This window comes from Grammomys surdaster, unplaced genomic scaffold (assembly GCF_004785775.1).
Source record: "Grammomys surdaster isolate TR1022 unplaced genomic scaffold, NIH_TR_1.0 126198, whole genome shotgun sequence".
Classification (NCBI taxonomy): Eukaryota; Metazoa; Chordata; class Mammalia; order Rodentia; family Muridae; genus Grammomys; species Grammomys surdaster.
The window spans coordinates 7,343,313-7,353,533 of record NW_021621003.1 but is presented as its reverse complement, the minus strand read 5'-3'; the positions used below and the strand labels follow the sequence as shown (position 1 = coordinate 7,353,533).

The following is a 10,221-nucleotide window of genomic DNA, read 5'->3' as shown; positions in this document are numbered from 1 at the left end:
CCTACACACTGTGTCCATGTGAGTGTGCACACCTCTTCACATACACAGAAGTCAGACAGGGATGTGAGATGCCCTCTTCTATCACTCTCATTTCCTTGAGGCAGGGTCTCTCCTGGATCACATTTTTCCTGCTAGGTAGGCAGTCAGCAAGATCCCTACCTCTGAGGTTATAGGCACACTTAGAAGACCAGGATAGTGTGAGGTTGGAGCCTAATTTCCTACCACCAGATTTAAGGCTGGAAGCGGGCTCATTGACATTTTCTGAGCATTTCTAATAGTGGGTAATGCTGACATGAAACTACCAGGGTAAATATTTGTTCCTTTTTTGGTTTATAAATTTCATGATGATAGAATTCTGTATATAGAACTGCTAATTAAAAACGAGTATATTTGTCTTATAAGATGTTTGAGGCTGTGTGTTTATTCTACATGAATAAAACGGTGCACACTAGAAAAGAATAGGAATTAGAGATCTGAACTTGGTTACTTTGGTTTGACAAGTTCCTCTTGGGAATGAAAGGATTTCATTTGTTAGAGCTAAGCGTAGCCTTTCAGGGAAGCATCTGTGTGAAGATGCAGCAGTACAGTAAGAATTACCATGTTCCCACCCCAAAAGGAAAGAAAATACATGACCAAGAAATAGCAAGTCAAATGGCCAAGGAGATTTATTTTAGAGTCACTTTGCACCGCCATGGTAATTTACTTACAAGGTCCTCTCACTGCCCTGGCTGTTTTGATATGCCATCCTGAAACTAGCCAAATAAAGTTGATGACCAACTAGCGGTGCTATCTACTTCTGTACTGACTGGGAATCCACAGCAGAGGTCTGACTGATTCCTTGTTACAGCACCACCAAACTCTTGCTGTGCATCAGGGATGAATGTTCACAAAGCAGAGGTCTCCTTGATGGTGCTATATTTATACAAGGTCACATTGTGTAGGTCATAATGACCTCAAACTCTACCTTACTACCTCAGCCTCTTGAGAGATCAGATTACAGATGTGTGTCACCATATGTAGCTTGTGTCATATTTGTTTATCCAACATTTATCTCTGTGAAATAAATACTGTCATTTACAACTTAACATACAAAATTTTAAATAACTACAAAAATTTTAACTCCTATCTACAGAACATACAGCACCAAACCGAAGACTAATGGCAACTATGGACTTCAGGCATTAATGATGTCTCCATTTTGGCTCACCAGTAACAAAACAATCACTCTGGTAGAAGTTCTGGTAATAGGGGAAGCAGTACATTTGACAGGTATGGGAAATCTCTGTCCCTTCTAATAAATTTTAATAAACCTGAATACTACTCTATACAAACAAGATTGACTTAAAATAAAATCATGCAGGAACAATATATATTTTGCACAGAGAAGTAACCTCTCAAGATAACTTCACTAACTCTCCCCATCTGCCATTCTGTACTTGCTGATTATAAAACCAACTGTGAACACAACTGAGAAAAATCACTGAAAAAAAGACAACACATGACAGTCAATAGCAGTCACCCACCCTAGCTAGCCTGTCATTTACTTACAGGACTGCAGGATATGACAATACAGATTTCTTTTACGATAAACCTGTATGTGGCTTTCCAATTTTAGAAAGCAACTTAAAGAGGAAGCAACTCACTTAGGAGAATGTTCACCTAGCACACATGATGTCTTGGGTTTGTTTGATACCAAGTACCCCACAAACAAGGTTTGGTAGTACATGGCTGTAATTCCATGATTATGGAAGCTAAGAAAGACCAAAACAAGAGGTGTGTGCAGTCAAAGCCTACCTCAAAAATTGCAAAAAGCTTTATTTAGGAAAAAGTTGAAACGTTAAAAAGTTGCAAGTCTACCATGACAATCATCTATGCTCCTGGCTTTTCCCTCTCTCTCATCCTCTGCCCTGCCTTCTGTTTGAGATTAAGTTTCTGACTAGCGTATTAATTAACCCCTCTTAAAAATAAGGTCAGATACTAATTAGTTGTCCAGTGGCAAACAACCCTGGAAATATACATACAAGTAACATTATAATATTAATCTCAAAAAAATAAACAAAACTGAAAGTTAAAAAAAATGGTCATCAAGCTTGGGGCAGAAAATATCCATTCCATAAACGGAATACATTATCTAATATTCCAAAACTTTGCGATTTCCTTATTACAGAGTGAGTACTTGCTGCTGCAGAGGAAATGCATGGGCCCGGGAGTTTTCAAACGTAATAGTCTTTCTTTGTTTTTTGTTTTTGTTTTTGTTTTTTTTTTTTTACTTGTTTGAGGAGGGGATTGGAATATTTGTGTATATCCTATCAGTTCAGTTTGAGATTTTGAAGCATTTCTAACTTTGATTCTTCAGATTAGGGACACTTAAGCTGTACTACTGTCTATACACAGCCCAACCCACACCCATTGCCTATTCTATTTAGCTGTCATGCTCTCTATAATTTTAAAAATACAAAGTCAGTCACCTTATCCCCAATCTTACTCAACTTGCCACTGTACTGCTCTGGTCCACTCTGGCATGGCCACATCAGCTCAAACACTAAGTCCTTCCACCTGGACTCTGCAAATCTCTCAGGTCCTCCTCCACAAGGACTCCCCCTGGGTGGGGCTCTCCAGCACGTTCTCGACGCCACTGATTTCCTTCATGTCATCAGTCACATCCTGAATGTGAATTCTATGAAGTCACATGGTTCAGAGTAGAAGCTCATGGTGCCTAAATGAGGAAGAATACAATGAAGGGGCAGGGAGTGGGGATGGCCACTGAAATGACTTCATGCTATAGATGCCACACTGACAGGTGGAGTCGGTGAGCTCCCTTTTCCACAGGACGAGACAGTATGGTCATACATCAAGTCTAACACTCATCCTCAAGTAAGTGCTATGGGAGATGCCAAGATTAGTAAGAATAGGTTTCTTAGCATGCTATAATAGAGAATTTCAGAATGCTGGGAAAGGATAGTGATCCTCAACTCCAAAGAGAAAGCCTAGAGTTAAATAGAAAGGCTAGATCTGGTGTCGGAAACACAATTTGACTCTGACCTACATGTGTGTGTGGCCTTGACTGCCTCCAGGACTCAATTTCCTTTTAGGTCAGTGGGGATAATGCCAACTCACCCCCCACCTTGGCACATTTGAGAGGACAGGATGTCCTAACAGTCAGTGGGTGGCAGTTCTTTTAGCAAGAAAGGACAACAAGCTCTTGCATCTATGTGGATGTAAGGAGGAAGTGAACCAGGTGCTCAGATAAGCATCAGGAAATAGTCTTCTGTAACACCAACCGAGTGACAAGGCCAGATTGGGCCCTCTTCCCATTTTCTATCAGCTACTGTAGACTCAAATCAATACCCTAGTCTTCTCTAACAACAACACATGCTGCTTTGGGGGCACAGGAGCTCCACCCTAGAGCTTGGAACACAGGCTATAAGGCCAGTTGTGGGAATTCTTCACAAAGCACAGACTTATCACCTGACCTAGTGGGCCTTTTCAACCCTGCAGGTTACTTTTAAAAACTGAATGAAATAGGAGCTGGAGAGATGACTCAGCAGTTAGGAGCACTTGTTCTTTATTCAAGAAGGCCAGAGTTCAGGTTGCCAACACCCACCTTAAAGGCTAAAGACGGCCTGTAACACCAGCTTCAAGAGATCAGATGCTTGGGTGCCTTCTTCTGATGACCTTGGGTACCAGGTACACATTCGGTATATGTATATAAACGTGTGTGTGTGTGTGTGTGTGTGTGTGTGTGTGTGTATGCATGCATATGTGTGGATATATTTATATGCATATGCATATATGTATGTGGGCAAAACACTCATACACGAGATAAAATGAAACGTTTTTTAAAAATCTAATTAAATATGTCTCATGTACCCACAAAACATATTGGTAGGCAATGTGGATAACAGATTTTAAAAAAGATCGGTCACAGAGTTTCTAGTGCCATGAAGTTCACAACCAGCCTAGAAAGTCAAGACCCACAACTGGACCAATGAGCAATATACACCATAAAGAACATGATGCTACAGCTGCTCAGAGAAGCTGAAATACTGGAGGCTTGGAGACTTCCAAAGATGGCATCCAAAGTTTTGCTAGAACACGAAGGCCATGTATTGTGTGGCTGCCTGAGGACTTCGGCCTTAGCTAACTTTAGTGTCAGCTTCTCTACAACAGTGTGTTTGGTGCGGGCCACTTATTGGCACCTGCAGCATGGCTTAATTACTTACATACAGCACAGGTTCCAGAACATGGAGTTACTTGCAAACACTTTGTTGTATGGAGCATTACATGGAGTAGTACACGCAAGGGAAGGATAAAGAGGCTCTACGGGTGAAGGGGAAGGTGGGGCCCTTAGAAGGAGCAATGAGAGGACAGTACACACAGCAAGCCTGCACAGGTAAACAGGAACAGTAGTGAGAGCCCCTGAATCCACTTGTTTGTGAGCTCAAAAGCTGAACTTTCCTCTCAAGTTCAAAACAGCCGCTTTGTGGGCTGGGGAATGAAGACTCAGGATAAAACAGCTACCTAGCACGTGTGGTTCCATTCCCAGCAAAAGAGAAAAGAAAATTCAGACAAGAAATAGCAACTGAAAGTATCACTTTCAACAAACAATTGATCTTAAACAAAATAAAAACTATCAAATGGATCGATTTACAAGTGGCTGTTATCAGATGGAGAGGCACCACTGAGCTCCTGAGGCACCACTGAGAAGACTCTGCCACTCAATCCTAATTAAGACACGGAGGAGACAAATTGAAACATTACCAATTCTAACATGCAAACCAAAGTCAGCCCTTGGGAATTTCAATTTCAGGCCTCATGTTTAAAATCTCTGTACATTAACTCTGACAGCATATCAGAAAACATGACATACGTCTTCTGATCACCCTAAATAAAACCTCCAAAAGCCATTCAAGTTTGACAAAAGTGTCAAGCTGTTTCTAAATAAGCCAGCAAGTAACACAACAACTTGCATTCGTGCAAGAGAGGTGGCCAAATTCTTTTCTTCATGGAGGAAGTGATTTAAATGGCAAAATAATCAGACACATGGGTATGTAAGGGCAGACTATATGGTATGTTACGAGCTTCATTAACAGAACTTGACGCCCTTTAGAGAACTCCTCTGTACTCTCAGATGTGGCTGAAAGAACCAGGAGTTTCAAGAATTCAAGGTTAGAATGGGCTACATGAGAACCTACATCCAAAAACAAGAAAAATTACTTTTTAAAACAATTTTTATTTTATGTCAGTAGATGATTTGCCAGCATGTATATCTGTTCACCATATGTGTGTTTGGTGCCAGTGGGAGCTAGAAGAGGGCATCAGAGACCCTGGAACTATAGTTACAGATGCTTCTGAGCCTCCACATGGGTGCTAGGAATCAAACTCAGGTCCTCTGGAAGAGTATCCCATACTCTCAACCACTGAGCCATTTCTCCAGCACCAAAAAATGACATTTAAAATAGAAAATGGTTATAAAGGCCATGACAATATATTTTATTTTATTTATATAAGAATACTGTAGCTGCTGTCTTAAGACACACAAAAAAAGAGGGCATTAGATCCTGTCACAGATGGTTGTAAGAGCCACCATGTGTTTGCTGGGAATTGAACTCAGGATCTCTGGAAGAGCAGTCAGGGTTCTTAAGCTCTGAGCCATCTCCCCAGCCCACAGTGGTAATTTTTGCACAAAATATATAATGATCATTAGCTCATGTATTCTCTGACTGTAAGTAGTTCTATAAAGAACATGTGTATAGAAAAATATGTAAAATAGACAAAAATAAAAATATTTGGGATATGAAAAAAAATCTTCAGGGCTTTGGAGATGGTTTATTGGGTAAAAGATTTGTAGTACAAGCAGGAAGATCTACATTTGGGTCCCCCAAAACCCATGTAAAGCAGGCATGGTAGTGCTCAGCATATGGCTGTCACCTCCAGGCTCCTACAGTGAAGTGAGATGGAAGGAAGAGATTCAAGACTACCCAGGGCTTGTCGGCTAGGGAGCCTGGCATACAAAGCAATTGACACAAAAGACTGTCTCAAACAAATCAGAAGGCGAGAACCAACACCCGAGACTGCCTCTGACCTCTGTATGCCCACCTTGCATGCATGCACACACACTTATATGTTATATTGTTTTCACCATCAATAAGATTAGCATGGATGCAGATTCTGAAGCCCTAAAGGAGAGCTTAGTTTGATTCCAACAATGTGGTCTGGTAACGAGGCTGATGTTAGCACAGCAGCAGTGTGACATACAAGCCTTGCACTGAGAGCCCCGGACTCCATATGCCCAGCCCTAATTAGCATGTGATACCGGGCAGCTTCTGAACCACCCTAGGGAGATGTTTTCTTGTCTTTAACACAGAGCTAATAAGACCTATCTCAAAGTTATGAGAATAAAATAAAAAAGTATATGCAAAAGAGGCCAAGTCCAGAGCCCAGAAGAGTGCGTGCTTAATAGCTATGTGCAGACAGGATCACTGACAGCAGATACATCTGAAGGTTAAAGTGGACTTCCAATTCAAAGGACAATCCTAAGGCACAAGAAATGGTCAGAGAGATGCTCGTCCTCAACAACTCAGAATGATTTCTCTCTGACAACAACCAGGCCATCCCATTTCCTGTAGTTCCTATACTCTAAAGAACCAAAAGGATCCATCCGAAAAACATTCTCCTAGAAGGGAAATAAGCCATACAACTTCAGCAACACCAACATTCCATTTACATAAAAAGTGAGGTTTCCCAAACATTAGGAGGCTGAAACATGAGGATCTCTAGTTTGAGGCCAGTGTGGTTCACAAAGCAAGACCTTGTTTCAAAAAGGAGGAAGGAGAAGGAGAAGGAGGAGGAGGAGGAGGAGGAGGAGGAGGAGGAGGAGGAGGAGGAGAGGAGCAGCAGCAGCAGCAGCAGCAGCAGCAGCAGCAGCAGCCTCCTGCAATGGTTTTCAGATTGAGCAGACTCCATATAGAAGTGACAGACTGAAACCAAAACAACTCGAGCCCAGAGTTATATAGCTAGGGTTTGCAGACAGATGGCAACTGTAAGGCAAGCTTTGAGTTTCTAGAATAGTTTATAATAAACTCAAAATAAAAACAATTCCATTATTCCACTATGAACTTCAGACACAGACTGACACAAAATTAGGATGTTTCTGGCATCAAATATTATGAAAGCACATAGTCTTCAGCTTACCACATTAGGTAAAAAGTAGTTTTCTAGAACTTGTCAAAATAATAAATCAGTTTTAATCATTCAGTATAATTGAGCAAAAGTTAAAAAAAAAAAAAGTGTTGCTGCTCACTCCCTTCCATGGGAACATCAACAGTGTCAGAAGAAGAAAGCTTTCAGCATTGCTTTGTTGGATACCTGGATTAGAATGGCCACCCTTTAAGACGGTCTTTGTGTTCCTCAAATCCCCAAACCAAGCCACTCGGAGCAGCTGCTCACTGACCAATTGGTCTGTAGAATTCAGTGGACAACAAAAGGTTACCTTAATTCAATAAGATAATCAGCACACATTTCCCCACCACCCAGAGTCTTACCATCTGCAAGGCGGCAGAGCCAAATGCCTATAAAACAACTGGCAGCATGCAGACATGTCCTCATGTCCCTCATGTCAATGAAACTTCTCTTAGCAACAGCTAAAAAGAAACTGAAGCAAAGAAAGAGAGAAAGAAAGAAAGGAAGAAAGAAAGAAAGAAAGAAAGAAAGAAAGAAAGAAAGAAAGAAAGAAAGAAAGAAGGAAAACCTCAAGCTATCATGATCCAAAAACGTGTAAGTTATTCTGACTGCCACTGAGGTTTACTGGCCAGATGGGTAATATGTTTTATTCAATTACATCTTGTATGAGGATAACAAAGCTCAAGGCAGACATGATCTGGATCTTGTCTTTGTTCAGGAACCTTCCAAGTAACAGCAGGAACTCAGTGTGTGCATTGGAGTTTGTATGTGTGTCTGTGAGTGTGTGCGAGTGTGCGTGTGTATTAGAAAGATAGATAATCAAAGACCTAATCACAAGAGCAACTTCGAAGCAAGAGACCAGTATCGATTTCGGCTGCAACACGACATCTCTACATCAAGACAGCACTCAGCTAAACATAACCTATCCATAGTTACCAAAGTTTCTAAGCAATGACAACAATCCAATGCAGACCAAAGGAGATAAAGTGGCACTGCAAACTGCATTCGATAGAAGTTTCCTTTCCTAACATTACTGACTTAGACATGCAGTGTGTCCCCAAGTATGGGACTTTATCCCTGGTGGAGTCCCACATGCTCTGAGACTCAAGATGAAGTGAGCTAATCAACACAGTGAAATCCTGTATTAGTATGTCTTTAACATCTCTTTACTGCTTGACAATCTTTGAGAGTAGGCCTTAGGCTCAGAGCCTTGGCAAACAATACTCAATTGTAATTCAATAAAATATCTTAAATAATAACATATATAATTACCTTCAATTTAGGATAAAGAATGCTAATTATAAAACCAATATAGACTTATTTTTCTGAAGGTAAAGACAGTGAAACAATTCTTTTAGTGTGTGTGTGCGTGTGTGTGCACGAGCACATGCGCTCTCCACATGTGTGGAGGTTGGAAGATAACTCATAGGAGTCAGTTCTGCCCTTCTTTTCTCTTATCATGTGAATCCCAGGTCCTAAACTCTTCTCCAAGCTTGGTAGCGAGTGCCTTTTTACCTGCTGAGCCATATCAGCTGCCATGTATTCTAGTTATGCCTGCTTTCCAGTGTGCAGAAAAACTGCCAACGCTATAGAGCCCAGTTGTAGTATACATAGGAGACACTATTATACCTTCACTGGGATCAGTTACTCACATTTCTGCCTCTTATCGTTAAACCTTTACTTCTTATGCTCACACCCATTATTTATTCATGTTGTGATGTCTGCTGAACCACCTGACAGTGTACTTCAGACACCCTAGCACTTCAGTATGAAACCCTTTGAGGCCTCTTCTAACTCACAGGGCTAAAGACCCACATGACAAATGTCATCACCACACTATCATTGATGCCATCAACTACTTAGTTTCTGGCCCAAGCTCCCATGTACACATTTATTTCCTAAACGTTGTTTATGCTTTTTATATACATGGCTCAGTGGTTAAGGGTGCATGTGTAAGCTACCCCAGCTTAGTCACCAATGCCCATGTAGCAATGCCTGTAACCCTAGCTCTATAGGATCCTATGCCTATGGTTCTTGCAGGCACTGTTACTCAAAATATGCATACACTATACATACACAAACATATACTTAATTAAAACCAAATAAATTTAACCCTGCATGCTACACATGCCTTTATTCCCAGCATGTGGAAGGCAAGCAGAAGGATCTCTGTGAGCATGGTTCTGGGTCATCCAGGGCTACATAGTAAGACCTTATCTCAAAAACCTAAATAATTTAAAAAAAAATCAAAAATTTAAAGCCAGTAGAAAAACGGGGGTGAGGAACAGGAAATGGAAGATCTGACTTATCTAAGAAAAAAACTCAAACCTAGGAATTAGTTTAGCAGCACTTGTTAAATCTGTGTCAGTACACACCACCCACATAGCTCCATTCTCAGACTCAAGACCACAAGAATGACGACAATGGTTATCGCTTCAATACATGGGCAAGATGACAACACCATGTGTGGGTTTTGCTCCAAAATAATGAAGTAAGAATTGAACTGTTGCAGTAAGGAACTGAAGCCATGGTGCTCAGGAGCTGCTCTTTATCCTTGACAAGGGGCAACACCACACCAGATGCTGACTCAAGAATAGAAGGTCTTTCTTACAGGAAGAATATCCTAATTGAAAAGATAAAGTGGAAAGATATACCCTCTTTCAACATTGCACTTGCTCTTATAAAAGAGGTCAATCAAACACTAACATTATCAGTAAGACCTTTCGGAGTGGCTGGGAAAAAATAAACAAGTAATTATTCATGAAGACTGTGAAAAAAATAATAAAGGAGCCTGGCTTACTTATCAGGTAATAAAACATATTATGAAGCTACAGTAGCTAAAACTCTGTGGTCCAGGTACATGCACTGACAGTTCAAGGAACTAAACCACAGAGTCTAAAAATACCCAAACACACATGTTTAGTTTAGGATAAAGATGGAATTTCATATGCAGAAGAATAAAGAGATTATTCAACACATGGTAATGGGACAGCTGGGCTGCCATCTGAAAAGATAATAAAGTAAAATTGGATTCCTACC

At 40.7% G+C, this 10,221-nt stretch overlaps 1 protein-coding gene across 2 annotated transcripts in view; it reads right to left on the bottom strand.

The window, feature by feature from the left end:
• Positions 1 to 10,221, bottom strand: part of Kat6b (lysine acetyltransferase 6B) — a 158,768-nt gene that overhangs the window by 134,043 nt on the left and 14,504 nt on the right. The gene's annotated exons all lie outside the window — the stretch shown is intronic.